Source organism: Manis javanica, chromosome 4, assembly GCF_040802235.1.
Source record: "Manis javanica isolate MJ-LG chromosome 4, MJ_LKY, whole genome shotgun sequence".
Taxonomy (NCBI): Eukaryota; Metazoa; Chordata; class Mammalia; order Pholidota; family Manidae; genus Manis; species Manis javanica.
The window spans coordinates 69,252,885-69,273,446 of NC_133159.1; the positions used below are offsets into that span (position 1 = coordinate 69,252,885).

The 20,562-nt window shown below is 33.5% G+C and overlaps 1 long non-coding RNA gene across 1 annotated transcript; it reads right to left on the minus strand.

The window, feature by feature from the left end:
- Positions 1–2,815: 2,815 nt before the first annotated feature.
- On the minus strand, positions 2,816–17,879 carry LOC140848701 (uncharacterized). Its single transcript, XR_012129808.1, has 2 exons — positions 17,775–17,879; positions 2,816–4,163 (listed from the first exon to the last, which is right to left on the minus strand). It is a non-coding gene; the product is annotated as an uncharacterized lncRNA (long non-coding RNA).
- Positions 17,880–20,562: the final 2,683 nt, after the last annotated feature.

Below are 20,562 nucleotides of genomic sequence, written 5' to 3' on the forward strand. Positions count from 1 at the left end.
CCCTGGCTGCCTTCGAGAGCCTGTGAGTATCAGAGTCCCCTAATGAAGGCTTCACTGCACTCGTCTGAATGGATTCCTGCCAGTATCAGAGAAGCACAGCAGAAACAAAAACACTGCTAGGATGTTAGAAATCACAATTGCAAATGCTGAAAAGAAATCTTGGTATGTAGGGTAGAACAAAATCCATGTGGTTTAAGTAGTAGACTGATGAACTCATCTGAAGGCTCTCTAATAAATGAAGTGGCTGGGAAAGAATATTACTCTTTGTCTGGGTACCTTTTTGGAAAAGTAGAGGTGGGTTTAAGTGTCATGATGCCATGTGAAATATTTTAAAGCATTTGCTTCTTGCAGGGCACTTTATAGAGGAATGGAAATACAAAGATGTACACAAGAAGTTAACGTTTGTATTATATATTTTAAAGAGACTTGAAATATATGAAATGTAAATAAAAAATATGTAAAAATTCTAATGAGGTTGTGCTATTTTTTGAAGAATATAATATAAACCGAGCAATCTCACTTTGAAGATTTGTAATATTTGGTAGTCAATATTCTATTGTAATCTCAGAAAAATACTGACATTAAACTTGATGTTTCTGGATTTCAACTAACCTAGGAAGCTATGTCTGTCTTAGTTCCAAACCAATATTCTGGTTCCATGGTTCCATATTTCACCCTCTGAGACTAATTGTTGATATCATTAACAATGGCCTTTCCCATTTTTAAGACTTTGTTCAGTTTATTTTTTAGGATAATTAAGTTTTCCTTTCATGTCCAACATTTACTGATAAATCTGCCATACTCAACACTTTTTAAATGTATTATACCTTGTGGAAGTTCTCATGTTATAGATATGTTCTCATTTTATTTTGAAGATAAACACAAATTGGGACAGAGAGCTTTCTTAGGTAAGTATAGGGCTATTTGGAAAGGAGAATAACGTCGCTATTATTGCAGACTTATTAATGTTTGTAGTTGTCCCGATAATTCTAACACAAACCAAATGGCATTTAATTTGGGAGAAATTGCTCTGGACGTGCAATCTAAAGAGGCGAGAAATGGAACAGACTTCTTTATGCAGTGTTTGGGATGTGCTTAAATTATTTTAGGATGTTCCACAGTGTAGTGCAAATTCAAATCCTGTGGGCAAAGCTAAACAAGCAACACTAGGCAGCTCAGCCACTTAATCTTTTGGTGTTCAGTCTGTTGGGTCTGAGCTGTGAAATGGCTCCTGTGGCTTTCATGTGGAAAATGAGAATGTTCTGTAACGGCTGATGTGGGAATAAAGAAGTAAATACAAGGAAACTCTTACAAGCTCTTAATATTAACTGCACTAAGTAAGTGTAACTAACTGCATTAAGTTATTGATTTATCAGGGCTTGACCAAATGCTGTTTCCCTTTGTCCTTTTTGAGGACAAGGACAAAAAGTACAAGGAAGTTAAATGAGCCAATTGCTAACTAGGTTACTGGTGAGCGCACTGATTTTTTTCTCGTCGTCTTAGGAGGATGTTCAATGGGTCGTTTATAATGCCTGGAAAACTAAGGCCTGTGGATCCTTATCAGCTAATTATTAAACTATCAATAAATATGTTTTTTCCAAGAAATGCTGTATAGTTGTCTCTACCTAATTAAAGAAGTACTATGGGACCAACTGGGCTAAAACTTCAGATTTCAAGCACGTGCCCCTTATATTTTATTTTCACCTTTGAAATAATATTGTTATTTTAACCCTAATTTATAATAATGCATAGCCTATTTTACATGGTTCAATGAAATAAACTATTTACTGGTAAATAAAGAGTAGATTGGTGTTTAGGGAAGAAGTTTAACACGATAAATTCAGGAAACACTGATTTCAGTCACATTTGGGTGGGTTCCAGCCCCTATTAAAACTGACAATGAAATCGACTTTATTTACTTGGATATGTGAGGGCTGTTCTAGGGGCCTTCTCTCTAACTGCCAGACTCAGAGGGGCTGCAGGATCCTCTCTCTCGAGTTGGTGATTAGACTTTTGGACCATTTTAAAGGATGCAGAGGGGTTTCTCTCTAAGTTGCTAGTGCTTTTAAGCACAAATCCCAATGGTGAACTTCAACACACTTGAATTCTGATTACCGTTTGAATCCCTAATTACCCCAGAATCAGGTTATAGGCAAGCACTGTTAACAACAAAGCCAAAAAATAGTGTATATGGTTTCCTGAAACCATAAGTTATTTGGTCTGTCAGAAATACTCAAACCCTCTTCTCCAAAAAGTTATAAACAAACAAGCAAACATATATAACACAAGTCAAAATAAAACAAAAACACTCACAAACAAAACAGGTTCATCTCCCCAACCCTGTTCTCCTCATAAGACTTCCACATGTTTAGGCAGAAGTGTCATGTCTTTCTGACCATCAGATGCCAAAGTTAACATGAAGATTACTCATAGTTTACATTTGCAACACAGGTATTTGAATAGTTTTTCTAAAGATATTCCATTCCTTGTCTAACTTCTTAAAGAAAACAGACATTCCTAATACATCATTGTTTTTGCTTATTAAACATATGTAAAGAATTTCCACAACTGGATTTACTTGATGATAGGGACTGTCTTATAATTGTGTATATCCTTCACCGAATGTAGTAGGTCAATAATAATTTGCTAACTGATCTAAAATAAACATGTCTGAGTATTATTTATCCACAACTTTGATTATCCTCTTAAGGATCACAAAGTATAATGTTAGGTTTTGAGATCATATTTTAGATGTTACAACCAAGGATAGAATTTTCCCTCCCAAACATAGGCTTATAAAAAGGAACAGAAAGACTTCTTTGGTGCTATTTTATTACCATGGAATATTTATATTTTCCTCTCAATTTTTACCCCACTAAAAAACTTCCATTTTTTCAGTCTACATTTATTTGCACTTTAATTTTACCTATCTGCTCCCACTGTGGCTGTGTTCATATATGCAGTGTTTCCTAGGCTTTAACCCACTAAATACAAAGGCTTTGAATAGATTGCAAAGGTCTAATAGATTTTAAGAAATTGAAAAAATTTTGAAAGCTATTATATAAGATTGAATAATTACTTATATAATAATTTTAAGGAATACTTAATATTTTTAAATCATGTTCTTATGATTAGACAATCCTCTCCAGCTGTGTACCTGGTAAGGTATTTATTGCTCATTTTCTCAATAATAGCAATAGTGAAACAATTTTATTCTCTTTCTGTTTCTACTGGCTCTTTTTCAGTAGCACAGAAATATACTGTTACATCTTGCAATCATAAAAAAATTGAACACAAATTTTACCGTCTTGACCCTTCAAATTATGACCTATTTCTTAGCTTCCCCCCTTTTTCTTTCTAAATGTAGGAGTATATCTACTTTGGTTGCTCCAACCCTCTCTTCCCATTCTCTTGATTGCACTCCACTCAGACTTTGGCCTCCAGCATTGCAGCAATAGTCAACACCAACTCTGACTTCCACGATGCTAAATACAGTGTCATTTCCGAATCAGGTGAACTTTGTCTCTTGGCATCTTCATCACTGGGCTTCTAGAGCACCATTTTGTCCAGGTTTCCCCCTAACTCTCCGGCTGCTGCTTCTCCACCCCTGTTTCAGATTCCTTACCATATCCTCACATTTTTAAAGCTTTGTCTTTGGATAGCTTCTCTTTTTCCATCGGCACTTACATCTTTACTAAATTCATCAACTGTATACTCAGGATTCCCAAGTGTTTAACTGCAGTCTTAACCACTTTGGTGAACTAGAGTCTCATATATTCAGTGACATACTTGACATCTTTTCTTGCCATCTCACACTTAACATGTGCAAAGCAGAAATCCCAGTCTTGTACAAGACTTGCTCTTCCAGCAGACATGGCTGTCTTAGTTAATAAATCTAGTCTAGTAGCTTAGGCTCAAACCCATGAATTCATCCTTCATTTTCCTCATGATCTCACACTTCACTTTCAAAACTAAAGCAACCCTTCTAGCACGACCCTGGAAAACATCCAGAGTTTGACCTTTACTACCACTTCCACTGTTATCATCCTGATGCAGAAGAGATCAGGGTAGATCATGAGGGGATGTGTGAGTGCACGTAGCTCATTCAGCTCACCAGAGTGAAGACGTGGCAGCCTTGCAGGAATCCAGAAATTGGGGGGATCCTACATTAGGGTGAAGTAAAATGGAGACAAGGACAAAGGAGCATGTAAGTACTCAAAAGTCATCATATTCCCACATAAAAAAGGTTCTCTACATACTATTATGTATTTCACAAATTCTGTTTATTCATGTGTCAGCGCTCTCTTTTGGGTTTTCAGTGCAGTAGATCTGGCCATAGCCTGCCACAGAAAACTATTAAAACACTTGAATTCTATTGAGTCTACCTTCATAATGTATTACATTAATGTATTTCCTTAAAACTACATGCACTTTTAATTATTTATTCTGTCCTTCCATAATCAGAGTGGATATTGTTTAATTTGTTAACAAAATATTGTATTAAAGATTTTGGCAAGTAAAGCACTTTTATTTTAAGATTGCTGAAGTTTCTTTTTTTCTTTGGTTAAAGTTTATTTTGGTCCTTGCATTAGGCTTTTCTTAGCTTCTGAAATGTATTTGTGGTGTTTCATCTTATTCAGTGCTCTGGAATAGATGTTAGGATATGAGATATACTTATTTCTTAGAAAGAGTGTCTGAGCAAGGATCCCTTTTGTTGATATTACTTTGATAATGTTTCCAGTTTCTTCTTAAGAAATTTGCCTTTCTTGAATAAACTTTTTTTTCCTGGAAAATTAGTCTAGTTACTGAAATTTTCAAATTTTTAACCTGTTTTCAAAAGTAAAATGTACAATGTAAAAAAACAGCTCTTTCTATTTTGCCTAATTTTCTTAATTATAGTTTAATGGTTGTGTTTTCTAGTTCATTTGTTTTCAACTTTATTATTTGTTCTTTTTATTGTGATTTTGTTGTTACTGTTGTGGTTTCTCATGCTTTTAATTGAATTCTAAGCATTTGTTTTAATTACACTGTTTAATAAATAAAATATTAAAGAGTTTTTTGCCTCTGAGTACAGATTTGAGAACATCCCATAACTTTTATTGTCAAAGTGGTAGTGGTTTATTCTCATTATTTTCTGCATAATTTGTAATGACATTTTTAATTAAAATATCTGTTTTATTCAAGTGCCATAAGAAAAGTTTATAACCTCCATTTATTTATTTATGTATTTGTTTGAATATCTACTTTCACTGAATAGAAATTATGAAAGAAATATATATATTTCTATACTGTAGAATTTTCTTCCTTGTCTAGTCTATGGTCAATGGTTATAAATGGTCCATGTATCCTTCAAGTGAAGATATAACGTCTACATTCCATAAAGCTTAAAAATCAATTGATTACAGATCAAAGCTCTTTTCTACCTAAAATTTTGTTTTTTCTAATATAAATTATTATCCCTGATTAACTTAATTTTGTCTAATATCTTCCATATCTTATCAGCTGCCACGTTAACCATAGATCTGCTGATTATCATTTATAAGCAGGCTGTACATGTATTTGAGCCAGGATCCTTAGGAGCATCTATAGCCAAAGAGATACTATTTTGAGTATTTTCCCTATCCTTTTGTCATTCAAACAACAGATGGTATAGAAACAAACAAAAAAGACCCAAAATTATCAAAATTATTTGTAATTATCTTCAGTTTGACTATGGTTTGACTTCAGTTTGACTATGTTCAAAATGCAGAAATGGAATACCAGGTGTCATTAATGTGAAAGGCAACATCCTGGAGTTTTAGGAATTCAAAAAACTCAACTTTGAAAAAGATTCCTTCATGACACCCTGCAAATAAAAAATGAAATAGAACAGAGTGTACTAATGAGATATATCTTCATCATTTTAGTGGGTCAGTTTAGTCTCATAGAAATGTTGAAAAGTTGAAAGACTCAACAAAGTATTTTTCTTTTTATCTGAAGTCCTCTGATTTATTAAATAGCTCTCATTAGTTAAGTACAACAATAAATAATAAGGGCAAAACAGTAAATAAAAAATTAAGCTCTCCTTTTTTTTAACTTGTCTTGGGCAATCAGTGACTGGCTGTGTAGTAACAGCTCCTATTTAAACCAATGATGAGACAGTGAAAACCTGAATTTAGAACATTCACGCTGGAGCTCTGTGATGAGACAATACCTGTCCAACATAATTTTCTATCTATGTACCCAGATAGGGATTTGCTTTATTTAGTTGTTATGCTGTAGAACAATGGTGAAACTGTTATAAAAAGCTCCTGCTGCTACTTCTGAAGTAACTTATGTTATAGTTTTAGAAAAAAACAAAAAAACCTTTAGAACTGAAAGGTAGGTTTGAGATTTAGTTCTGACACTACTAACAATTTGACATTGAGAAACTCACCTTTAAGTTCCTATTATGTTATTTGTAATATGAGAAACTTTAGGAAAGAGAAATTAAAATTTAATGAGAACTTCATCTTTTCTAGGTACAATATCAGGAGCTCTTCATACACTGTTCTATGTAATCTACATTGGAATCCAAGCATTATGTGCTATTACCGCCAGTTTATAGATTTAAAATTAATATTTACAGAAGTTAAGAATCAAGCCCAAGGTCACACAGTTACTAAGGGTTTAGATCCAAACTGTGGTCAGACTCTGAAACCATGTTCTTTTCTCTAAAAAAGCATAACAAATATGCCTCAGTTTATTATCATTACTTCACAATTAAAATCTTTGTATAGGGTTCAAAATATACTAATCTTTCCTCAAATTCTGTTCTCTAAGAAGATTATCTGTAATACAGATGGTTGAAAATCTCCAAGTAGAAGTACTACATACATCTAAAATATTGGGTATGTTATTACTTTATAACATTCATGTACCATGAAATTATAGTAATAGTAGTCAAAGTGAAAACTTATTGACTGTAAATGGTTTTGATGTGTTAAATTCTAATCTGTAGGATATTTCCTGGACTATAGAGCTTCAAGTGGCCTGTAATATTTTATTCCAACTCCCTATAGGGTCACCCTAAAAGGCTTGTAGACTTGGAATTTAAATGCTATTGTGTTTGGAGGCTGCTTCCTCAACTGTCTTATACAGATTATAACGAATTTAAGAGTGTCAAATGATGTGCACTTTCTCCAAGATATTGGTCTTAAAACTTTAAAAAAATAAAAACATCTGTGAACTTCCTATTCTGGAAACAATGGAATCACTGGTTTTGCATTTGCCATCCTTCTGTAAATAGCTAGGAAAAATGAATAGATATATGAAAAAAAGTACTAGAATTTATAAAAGACTTTTTTTCTTCTTTTAAGAGATAATTGACTTTTGAAAGCAAAAATATTAATACACTGAAATGTTTATAACAAAGGTAGAAAATGTTTAACAGAAAAGGTTCAAAGAATAGGGGTATAAAACAGAGGTACATGATTGTGAGGTTATGATATATATCTAAAATGTGTTAGTATATTTTGAAAGGAGGCTGTAAAAAGGAAATTTACACACTATAAATTGTAGAACAGCCACAAAATTCAAAGAAATGATAAGTCAATATGGAGATCTAATAGAATGCTAAAATATACTCAATTAAACTAAAAGAAGTAAAGAATGGAATAGCAAAACGAAAAGCAGTAAGAGATGAAACAAATAGAAAATACATGTTAAAAAGGAAGACTTAAACCCAACTCGATTGGTAATTTCATTGAGTGCAAATGAATTAAGATATGATTTAAAAGTCAGTGATTTCCAAAGTGGGTAAAAAAATAATACAACTATGTGCTTTTATAAGAAAATACTCTAACTTTATGAAGAGAGTTAAAAGTAAAAGAAGAAAAAATGATATAGCTTACAAACATGAATGATAAAAGTGTTGGAATGTCTATTCTAATAACAGAATAATTTCAACACAAAAATATTATAAGTAATAAATATTACAAAGGCTCAAAAAGCTACATTTGATGATAATAAAGTGGTCAATTCATTAAGAAGACAAAACAATTCTAAATGTATATATAATTAATAACAGAATCTCAAAATAAAAAAGCAAAACCTTACAGAATTAAAAATGAAATAGACACAAATATAGAGGTTTACAACAATGTCTTTCAGTAATTAATAGAATGAGGAGACTGAAAACCAGTAGGAATATAGCAGCCTTGAATAACACCATCAGCCACTCTGACTTAATTGAAAGTTATAAAGCAGTGTAATCGATAAGTGCAGAAGGCTAAAAATGAGATATTTCAAGTATATACAGAACACCCACCAAGAAAAACAATATTTTGGGACATAAAGTAAATCTCAGTAAATGTAAAAGTTTTGATGCAATACACAGTATACTTGCTGATCACAACTGGATTAAAATAAAAATTAATAGCATTAAGATAGCATATTTAGAAATTAAACAACACACTTTTAATTAACCCATAGGCAAAAAAATCTGGAAGATTAAAAAATGTTCCAAACTGAATGAAATTAAAACACAGTGTATGAAATTTTGTGAGATGCAACAACTAAGAGTGCTTAGAGACAAATTTAGAACTTGAAATACTTATATAAGGAAAAAAAGAATATTTTAAATCCATGTGTAAGCATCTAGCTAAGAGGGTGAAAATAAAAAGCACATTAAATCCAGGTTAAATAGAAGGAAGAAAATAATAAAGATAAGAGCAGAAATCAATGAAATTAAAAAATGGACAAATAATAGAGAAAACTGATGAAACAAAAAAATTGGTTCATTAAAATATCAATAAAATGGACAAAATCTAAGGGGGAAAGAGAGAGAGAGAAAGTGAAGGAGAGGTAAGGGGATAGGGAGAACATATATCAGGAATGAATAAGTGCTATTACTATAATTGCCACATTTAAAAGGGAATACTATAAGTGAACTTAAGCTAATAAATTCTATGACATAGACGACATGGGTGCTTTTTCCTTTTGAAAAGCACAAATTTCAAAACAGGTATAAGAAATAGAAAATCACAATAGCTTTATATCTATCATTGATATTGTATTTATAATAAAAAACTTTTGCATAAGAAAATCCAAGGCCTAGATGGTGCCACTGGTAACTTCTCTCAATTAGTTAAAGAAGAAATAATAGCCATCTTGGAGAAACTTTTTGAGAAAATAGAGACCAAACACACCACAAGTCATTTTTATGAGGCCGGCATTATTCTAATTCCAAAGTCAGAAAGAGACATTTTGAAAGAACCAGGATGGGCAGGGACAGGAGGAAGTGGAAGAGAAAAGAGAGCAAAACTGTATTCTTCTAGAACCAAGAGGAAAAAAATCCTTAACAGATGTTATCAAATTGAATTCAGCAAGATACAAAAAATATAATAAATCATGACCAAATGAGATTTATCCTGGAAATTCAAGGTTGGTTCGATATTCAAAAATCAAGCAATGTAATTCAGCAAGACAGATTTAATATGAAATTCCATATGATCATCACAAGATAATAAGGAAAGCATGTGACAAAATCCAATATTCATTCCCAACAAAATTTTCTGCAAACTAGGAATAAAAGTAAACATTTTTAAATTGATAAAAAATATTTACAAATGAACCTATAGATAACATCTTAATGGAAAACTTAGGAACCTTTAAAGGGAAACAGTCCTTGTGTGACTCGCTGCCCCTCTCAGGAACTGACTAATCAGGGCTCTGGGCCTGGAACATTCCTCTGTATGGAAGCTGGGTGCTGAGCTGTCATTTAGCTCCAGATTCTTCTTCCTTATTAGGAGAAACTGTTCCCCTGCTCTGGGTGTGCAATGGATTGCTGAAGTGTATACATTATATAGCACCTGGCTGTTCCCACCAGTGTATCTGTACCCCACAGGAAGGAACAGGGCTTCTGTAGCACAAAAGTGGTATGTGCAACCTCTTGCCCTGTGCCGGCTATCTAGAGGGACCCACTGCTGTAAGAGACAGGCACACAGTATGGATGCTGATCTTGTTGTCTAGTTCTTTCTTTCTGTGAGTAAAGCACTGTTACACCAGTGCTTGTGTGTTGAGCCCTCCATGGCAACTCCAAACCTATAGAAGATAATGTGGGCCAAGAATGTCAGCCACAACTGCTGGTGGTTGGCATGGTCATACTCTATCATTGTTCACATGGATAGCCTCACTTGAGGTTAGTAAGTGGATCTTTCAACTCTACAAGACTGAATGCATTATCAGTAAGATCAGGAACAAGCTAGTGATGTCAGTTCCCAACGTTTCTGTTCAACACTTTACTGGAAGTCTTGGCCAGATGTAACTCCAGGGGGAAAATATTTTCCCAGCCCAGGGAAAAATATCTTTGAAACCAAAATCAGTCAAAGGGAGAAATAAAGTGGGAGAAAGCCACTTATTGATTACAAGCAGTCATCTACTTCTGCTCCCCTGTATTTCTTACAACAAGGCTACAAAAAGGGACCCCACCAAACCTCTCTGGTCCATATATACCCTGGTTGCCCCTTGTAATTACCTATTGATGTGGAGATAGACTACTTCTCTCCATCCTTGTGAACATGGAGATGCCCTAAGGCTAAGTGAGAGATTCTGGAAATACTGCAATTTTACCCACACCAGTACAATAACGCAGGGGAAAGAAAGAAAAGCAATTAGAAAGGAACAGTAAACTATGTACTTCACCAAGACCTGATTGTGCATGTAGAAAATCCTAAGGATTGTTCACAAAAAACTATTAGAACTAGTAAGTTAAAATGTCTTCAGGATACAAAATCAACAAAGACTCATCAATGCATCCTATAAGTGCTTTCAGCAAACAACTATGAAATAAAAAAGAAAGTATTGCCTATAATAACATCAAAACTATGAGATAACTTAATAAATTTAACAAAATGTGTGTATGACCTATACACTAAAAATGACAAAAGAAAAATTAAAGAAGACCTAACTGTCCATTAAATATAGCACTCAGCACTGTTAAAACGTCAGTTCTTCCGGAATTGATCTATGTATTCAGCTCCATCCAAAACAAAGTCCCAGCAGGCTACACTGTAGATTTTTGACAAGCTACATATATAATTTATATGGAAATGTAGTGACTCAGAAGAAGCAAAACTGCTTTTGAAAAGGAACAAAGTTTTTCAACTTACACTACATATAAAGGGCAGTCATTATGACAACCTGGTATTTACACGCAATCAATGTATATAGATCAGTGAAACAGATGGTATAATTCAGAAATAGGCCAGTATATACATATATGGCCAATTAGTTTCCAGCACAACAGAAATCCTAAATTAATTCAGTGGAAGAAAAAAAAAGTCTTTGCAACAGTGAGTTCTGGAAAACTGGAATTCAATATGGAAAGAAAAAATAAAATCAAGCTCAACCTTTTCTCCATGCTATATATGAAATTAATTCAAAATGAACCATAGACCTCAATGTAAATGCCAAAATGCTAAAATGTCAAAGTTACCAATCCTCTAGAAAAAAACATGAAAAAATCTTTGCAAAATTGAAAATGACAAGTATTTCTTAGAGGAGACATTCAGTGTACTAAACATAAAAGAAAAAAGCAAACTGGATTTCATGAAAATTAAAAACTTTCTCTTCAAAAGAGACCATCAAAAATTAAAATAAAAGAAAGGTCGAATCACAGACTGGGAGAGAATGTTCACAATACAAACTCATACAACTCAATAATAAGAAAAAGTCAAAACAAAAATAGGCAGAAGATTTATACATGCATAATAAAAAAGCAGAAGTATGAATACCACTAATCATATTAATGGTACTCAAACAGCATTAGTCATTAGAGAAATTCAAATTAATTCCTCAATGGTGAAGATTTAATAATGTGTGTAACTGTTGTACCACTGTGTCATATACTTGAAACCAATATAATATTATGTATCAACTCCCATTAAAAAAAAGATATCAACTTGGTATATATGGCAGCAACCCTTAATGACTTTTCTTAATAAAGTATTAAATTGAAAAAAAACAACAAATTAATTCCCCATTTTAAATGATTATATACCCACTAAAATGACAAAAATTAAAAATGACCTAGAAATTCCACTCCTTGTTAAGTATCCAAGAGATATAATTCATTATTATTGCTAAAACTTTTCATACTAGCTTTATCTTCACAGCCAAAAACTAAAAGAAAAAAAAGTTATCTAGTAATATGTGAATTTGTAAATTTATACAATAAAATGACATTTACCATTTAAAATGCATGAACTGCTTTCAATAGGTGAACTGAAAAACAAATACTAATAAACTCATATGATGAAAATTAATTAGCAATACAAAAGCCATTAATGAGCTATCAAGTCATGAAAGAACCTTAAATATTTCTTCATAAGGAAAAAAGGTGATCCAAAAAGGATATAAACTGTATAACTCTACAGATATGATGTTCTGGAAATGGAATAACTATGAAGACAATATAAAGATCAGCGGTTGTCCAGGATATGAGTAAAGGAAGGGAGAGATGAATTGATGTAGCACAGGAATTTTAGGGCAGTGAAACTATTCTGCATGATATAGTAATGGTGGAAACATGTCATTATACATTTGTCAAAACTTATGGAATGTACAACATAAAGAGTGAACCCTAATATAAACTATGGACTTTAGTTACAATAATGTATCAGTACTGGGTCATTGACTGAAACAAATGAACCATATGAATACAACATGTTAATAATGGGGAAAACAGGGTGGAGGGAGAGAAGGGTAACACATTATGCTGAATGAAAGAAGCCAGGTTATAAAAATGCATACTTTATGATTCCATTTATATGATATTTAAACCAGGAAAAACTGAATTACAGTGACAGAAATCAGATTCCTGGAGGCCACCTGGTGTGTGTGTGTGTGTGTGTGTGTGTGTGTGTGTGTGTGTGTGTGTGTGTGTGTGTGTGTGGCTTACCTGCAATAAACAGGGAAGTTTTTTAGAATGATGTAAATATTCCATATTTGGATGGGGCAGTTTTTACAGGGATATACACATTTGTCAGAATTCAACAAACTATGTGTTAAAATGAGTATATTTTTAAGTGTGAATTTTACCAATAAAATTGATTTACAAAATAAAGAAATAAACCATTCCATCAACAAAAAACAGACAAAAAAGCCATTTAAGACCATGAAAACAAGACTAAACAGCTAAACTTATGGGCTGGCATCTCAGGCTTTTTTCATCCAAATTCCCTGTGAAATTCTTAATCAATAGACTGTAAGTAATATCATCAGAAATGTAGACACTCTAAAGGAAAAAATGCTTCCTGTTGGTCACAAGGCATACTTGATGTGGGTTGACACATTATTGGGAATTCAACCCTATAGGTAAAACATACTTAAGAGCAAATTATACTGATGTGATGTCAGAGGCAAAAGGGCAATCATGCAATTATTTACTCATGATTTATTAACCACAAATTCTATGCCAAGCAATTCATATTCCTTGTCCTTAAGAACTCACAGTATAGAGGGTGAGAAACATGAGTAAACAGACTACTATAATGCAATGCAATAGAGATAAATAAACCTCCCTCATGAATTATGAAAAACACATGTGGAAAAACATGCATTATACATATGAAAACACTTCATATATAACTTTCAACTCTATCCTAAATACTGTCCTCAAAAAATTACCTTTCCAAAGATAGAAATACCAGACTTTAGCAAAATTTTGTAAATTAAGCAAGTATTGCAGTTAAGACAATATGCAATTTTTTGATCATTTGAAAAATCTTAAATATTCTGAATAAATTGTTCACATGATTTCTAGGTGTCTGTATTAGTGGCAATTCTCAGTTTCTTAAGGATTTCTGAGCTTTACTGAATAAACATTGGATAAATCAAACATTTGTATGAAGTTCACCAAAAACTTGAACATGAGACCTCTTGATGGAACTTCTAATTATATTTATAACACTAACTGTGACTCATAGCAGTGGCCCACATTGTGTGGGTGTCTTAATTGGGAAATGTGTTACTTCCTCTTCTCTAGTTATTGATTAAGGAAGTTCTTGGAAAACGTTAAACCTTCTACCTTCAGTATTTTCCTTCTATTTATTGAAGAATTTCTATGCCAGGCAGTTCCTCTCTCCTCAATCATTCTTACTAGCACATGTACAGATTTGAAGTCTTCCCACTACATCTGGCATATTTGAATGATCCTAAAGGGGTGTGTGTGGGTGGGATGTGTATACACCCTACACATTGTCTCACTCAATACAACAGAGTTACTTTGGACCACAGTGATCAAAGCAAGAGATCCATCTCGAGGGGCAGACACCTCTCACTGGATCAACAAAGAACTGAATCTGTATTTTAAGTACTGATGCTAATTTGTAATTGACCTCAGTTTCATGAAATCTCTTCCATACATCATCCTTTGGAAGCATTTATATAATCAAACTAAATTTAGGTTATAAAAATTGGAGACTGTGCAAAAATTTTTCAAGCCTAGTATTTAATAGAAATCTTCAGTATATACTGGTAAGTGAAACATTTTGTGTTTTGTGGCTGAGAAGCAAGGTGTGCATTTCCAAAGACTTATGACATAATTTATAAGGAAGACCCTTAGGTATGAAAAGGAAACCACTTCTTAGGCACTAGCTAAAGTCTAAAATTAAAAAAAAATATTGTCATTTTGACTGACAGGATCATTTATGATAACATTTCTATTGAGGTCACTCAGAAGCCACAAATCACGTAAAGGTATACAGCTTTCTAGTAAAGCCCTCATACTATAAGTGAAATTCAGGGGACAAAAAATGATAGCAGTGTGGAAGGTAAACTTCTTATCTTGCTTCTCCTAGCTCAAAGGCAAGGCGCCTGGTCTCATGTGATTGATAAGGTCTCCTTTAGTGTTACAACAGTAATGTGCTTTGTATATTTCGTTCTATCTGTATGTCTTATATGTTTATAAGAGGTTTGAATATTTTAAATTGTTAGTTTTTAGAGTAAGTAACCTAAGTATTGACCTTAATTAGTTTTACTTTCTATAAGGACATTTGCTATCTTAACTGTTTGAATGTATGTTGCCTTTACACTACTGATTTACTCCTAAATAATTCACGGTGTTAGTTTCCAAAAAAACAAGGGAATTGTACATACTGCAATTCAGGTATCAAAATCAGGAATTACATGATAAGATTCTTACCTTGCTCATGAAGCAGCATATATTATTTAAGGTAGACTGTGCTAACGTAAAGATGAACATTTTAATCATAGGTAACTATTAAAACTACAAAGGATTTTAACAACAACCAAAAAAAAAACCACCCGAAAACGATAGAGGAGATAAAATGGCGTCCTAAACAATTCTCAATTAATTCAAAAAAAGGCAGGGAAGGATGAATGAAGAATAAATGGCACAACAAGGGGAAAAACCCAATATGATAGATTTAAAAACAAAATATCAATTATTACAATATAAATAAAAGGACTAAGCACTCAACTGGACACAGAGAACATAAGGTTAGACAAAAGAGAAAGACATTTAGGTTCTGTTTATAAAAAATGGACATGGATGACAATAACAAATACATTATTTAAACATGTTGGATAAATCTAATGCACTTCTTTGCTGGAAATTTGTAATCGAAATTGTTTATGAGAAAGGATGACAGGCTAAAAATCATGAGCTAAGTATCCAAATTAAGAAGTTTGCAAAAGGAAAACAAGAGTTCCAGAGGATGTAGGAGGAAGGAAATAACAAAAACAGAAAAATGCATTAGAAAGAATCCAGGATGTTGTTCTCTGAACAACTAAAAAAAATTACAAGATTATAAAGAGATAGAGGGCAAAAATAAGTAATATTAGAGAAATGCTGTGACCAATTTTGACTCCTTGCTTGACAAGTCAGTGGAAATGTTAATTTTCTAAAACATTATAAATTATTAAACTGAATCACGAAGACACAGAAAACCTTAGTGGACTTGCAACCACTAAGTAAATTAAATCACTTATTTAAATTTTTCTTTCTGGTAAGATATATTTAAAAGCTCACCTCAAAAATAAACCTGTTAGAGACATATAAACCTATAACAGCAATTAAGGCGTGTGTGATATGCGTGCAGGGATAGAAAAGGGATACAAAAGGAAACTCATGAAACAAACGAACTAAAAAGAACCCCAAAACTGATCCCTTGGCAGCAAGATTGGAAGGGAGTAACCCAAACGCCTGAGGTCCAGGCAGCAGGCTGACTCGCAGGCACAATAAAAAGACTGATATTTGAACCGGACAAGATGACAAGCAGTCCTCAGCAACCTTGAGCTGAAGCTGAAACCCCAGGTAATTTCTTCCAGTTTCTTCAGTTATAAAATGGGTTAATAAAGCTCACTGTGCAGTCTCCTTGAATATATTTAGTGAAAAAGTTTTGAAAAGAATACTTAACACATTCTTAATAAAGTATTGTTACTCTTCTCCTTCAACTTCGATAACTGCACCTTAAAAAGAAGGTTGTTGGATTTAAGAAGGTAGGTAAGAACAAAAGGGACAATTCACATCTGTGACTACATTTTGTCCTTATTTGCGCATTTCTCCCTTCCTTTATGTCTTTTGAAGTTACCCTGACTTTAAAAGTCAGAATTAGGAAATAAAACCTAGATTTAGCCCATAAGACTAGAGCTAGTTTTCTCTCTGTATCCCTTTCTATTCCTCCATCCCTCCATCATTTCCTCCCTCCCTTCCTTCTTTCCTTTCTTTTCTTCTGTTGAAAAGAGTGATTGCTGTAATTTTCATTTTAAAACCATGCAACAGCTCACATTATGAAAGCATGCCTTAGGCAAGGGACAAAGGGATTCTGAGAAGTCTCCTAGGCTGGGTACAATCCAGGAAGGTGTTTTATTGCTGACTTCTTTGTGTGTTAAAATATTCCCAGTCGATAGTTGGGATAATGACTTGCAACAACTATTTTAATTAATTAATTTTTTATTTGTATTTTTTAAAAATTATGTCTTTTGTTTTAAAAAGACCCAGGACATGGGCAGATTTTTAAAAAATCATTGATTAAATATTCCAAACAACCAACAGTAACATTAATAAAAGGAAAAGGAAAAAACAAGCTATCAGGAAACAGCCAGTGCACAAACTATCTTGTGCATTACTATCAAGATCAGAAATTGCCGGCTTGCTTAAAATTCAATAGTGGACACCTATTCTGTATTAGGCAAGCCTATTCACTAATGTTAGAATTCTCAGCTATTCAGAAATTCTTGAGGTTCTAAGAATGTCAAATGTTCATGTGCCACTATTTTGACAGAGTCTTAGAGACCCTGAATTAACCTTAGGAAGATAGTCCTATTTCTTCATGACAAGGATAGAGTTGACATTGTGTGACTTACCATTAGCTGCTTTGTGAGTGTTACAGCTTTAGGAGCTTTTTCTAACAAGTTGAAGCAGGGGATTTTCAGAGTACATCCAAATTATATGCAGTAATATTTGCTTTTGTGAATAGTAGCTAGGATATCTCTTCTAGGCAGTTTAATAAACCATGGTGAGAATAATGAGCAAACATCTAATAAGTTTATTATTATTATTATTATTATTATTATTTATTATTATGTTCCTCTTCAGATTATTAAAATGGAATAATGACTTACAATGTATTGTCACGATTTTGTAATATTAATTCACCTTCTCATCTTCTTACTGCTAATTTTCTCTTCTCTACTTCACTTCTACCAAATACACAATGAAGAGAAGAATAAAAAGGGAAACAAGCATGCATTTTGTATTTATTATATAAAAGGAACTATGCTCTGCTCACCTTGGTTATTTTATTCAGTCCTGAAAACAGTCCTATGACATAGTCCACATATTCTTCTTGCCAATGAAACAAGTAAGACTCCAAGAGGTTGTGGCACTCTCTAATGCCACACAGCTAATAATCTATACAGTGGGAATTTCAGTTCCAGACTGACGATTGCAAAGCCTAAACAAAATATGTATTATGTAGTCATATCACACACACCCTTTATTATGTAATATCATATAGTGTCTTAAACACTTGAATCCTGTGGATCGTGCTTTGTGACTTTGAATGTCAGAAAACTTTAAGCAAAGAACTACAGCTCACACTTCCTTTGTACCAGGCCAGGTTTATTCTCTAGTAGTAGACCTTTGAGAATATTGATATGAGTTTCATCTTTATTTTAAAGATGAGGCTAAAGAGGTACAAAATAAGAAAGAACCCCATGCAAGCTTACATAAGTAGTAAATGTTGGAGCCAGATTTGATCTTTTAACTACCATTAATATACTGCCTCCACTATATAATACTGGAGAGAGAGTTTTAAAAGTGGCCAAGAATTTTAAATTTTCATTTCCATTCATATTATTTTAATTATCATCTTTCTGATAAGATATATAATATTTTGACATCTAGGAGGGATGGCTCAGAGTTGTTGCAGCCTAATCTTCACACAAAGCACCAGAATGCATAATATTTCTTCTATAATTAAGTTAACATTTGCAGCTAGAACAGCATTGCAAATTCAGGTAGTTCTAGCTAAAAGCGAAAGGGAACATGGAAAATAACTATTTAAACTGACCTGATGTCAGATACAGAGTTCCACATTTTGAATTTTAAACTTGTTACCAGAATATTCTTATCCCAACATATTATTCAGCAAATGGAAGTAGATTCAATCTTTCCAATAATGAAATACTTCAAAAATATTAAAGTTATTTTTAATAAAACTCACTATAAAAAAGATTATATTTATCCAATAACCCCAATAGATAATGATACATATCATTAATATTTTGGTAATTTTTCCCCTTTTTTCCATATGCAGTTTATAGTGTTAAAATTATACTGAATGTGTTGTTTAGTTTCATGCTTTCTTTCATCAGTGTTCTAACATATAGATTTCCCTCCTTGTTTAGTTATCAACTGCTGCATAACAAATTACTGTGAAATAATGTTTGTTTTTTGTTTTTCTCAAGATCACTGGAGGTCAGATGTTTCCTCCCTGTGAGGATCAAGGGTCCTCAGTCCACATGGACTGCCAGCTGGCTTCCTCCCGAGTAATCAGACCACAGAGATGGAAACCACACTGTCTTTTATGACTTAGCCTCAGAAATCCCACCCCACTATTTCTGTGTCTCCCATTGGTTACATAAGCCAGCTCTACTTGAGGTGGGAGGGGCCTACACAAAAGTATGAATACCAGGATACAAAAATCACTGTAGCCCAAACATAGAGGCTAGTTATGATGTTATTATTAATAATTTTTCAATGCTTTAATGTGGTGGTATAAAGAAATACCCTTGTTTTCTACGAAATGGTTCCTCAGGCCTATAGCTGAAAACAAAGGTGTGTATAAATAACGATTTTGGATTCAAGGAACATTAAGATCTTGACAAGAGACTTCTACCTCCCACAAGTCTCTGAGAATTATTTCTCAGAACCACTACTGCTGCCTACTGTACGTCTCCCTTATTGGTCCCCAGGCCGCAACATTATCCCCCACAGGACTGCCCTCAATGGGTTTCCAAATTGGAGACAGAGAGGACCCTTGTCCCTGGAGCCTTTTGAGTCTCACTTTATCCTTAGCAAGTGCTTACGGAGCAAGGAATAGAGACTTTACCTTTTGTGTCTCTCTTCTCTGAATCCTAACGCTCTCTAAACCAGAGAGAAAGTTGTGAAGGGGAAGGGTGTGTGTGAGAAAGTAAACCAACATCTGTATGTGGGTGTCCTTTGGAAATGTTCAACGAAATCACAAACAATATCCAAATATTATGTATCAACATGCATTGGCACTTATTCTGGGAACGTGGAACATATTGTCATTCTGTTGCTTTCAAATCTTTCATTAGAACATCCAGACTGTGAGGATATGGAAAAAGAAACAGAATTTATAAACATGATAATAAGGAAATACTTCCCCCTTAAATCCATTCCCCAATGCTTTCTTTGCAGCAAATCACTTGGCAACTCCTTGAACATCGAGCAAAAACAGACATTATGATATCTGTGGTAGATATATTACCTTTAATCTGTCTCATAACCTTGCATTGATCAAAGAAACATAGAAGTTTTCGTGTATTTTTGCAGTGAGTTCTTAAGGGAAATCGGGGTCAAGGTCACTTAGGAAATAGCATGTATTGCCGATTTTTACTACTCCCAGTTAAAACTGCGGACTTGTTAAAGGAATCTAGTTGGAGGCAAGGTTCTCATAAGGGGAAGTATAGATACAGGGTCCTAAATCTTTGGGTCAGACCCTTTGGGTCTGATCTTTGGGCAGTTAAACCTTTGAGTTCCTGAAATGGGAGGTCTGATAACAGCTTGGTCGTTTCACGTTTCAAATCAGGACTCTCCTCTATTATCAGATATTAATAATACACACATGTTAACAAGACTCAGTAAGATTCTGGAAATAGCTTTCACTCCAGAAATCCAAGAGAGGTTAATGGACACAGTGGACACAAGGCAAATCATGAAATATTGAGATGATTTTTTTCCTTTTGTTAAATTTTCTATCTCGGTTTTAATTTATTGAAGTTTCTCTACATTAAATTTGTAAAGAAGTATTTTCCTGGGTCAGATGAAGC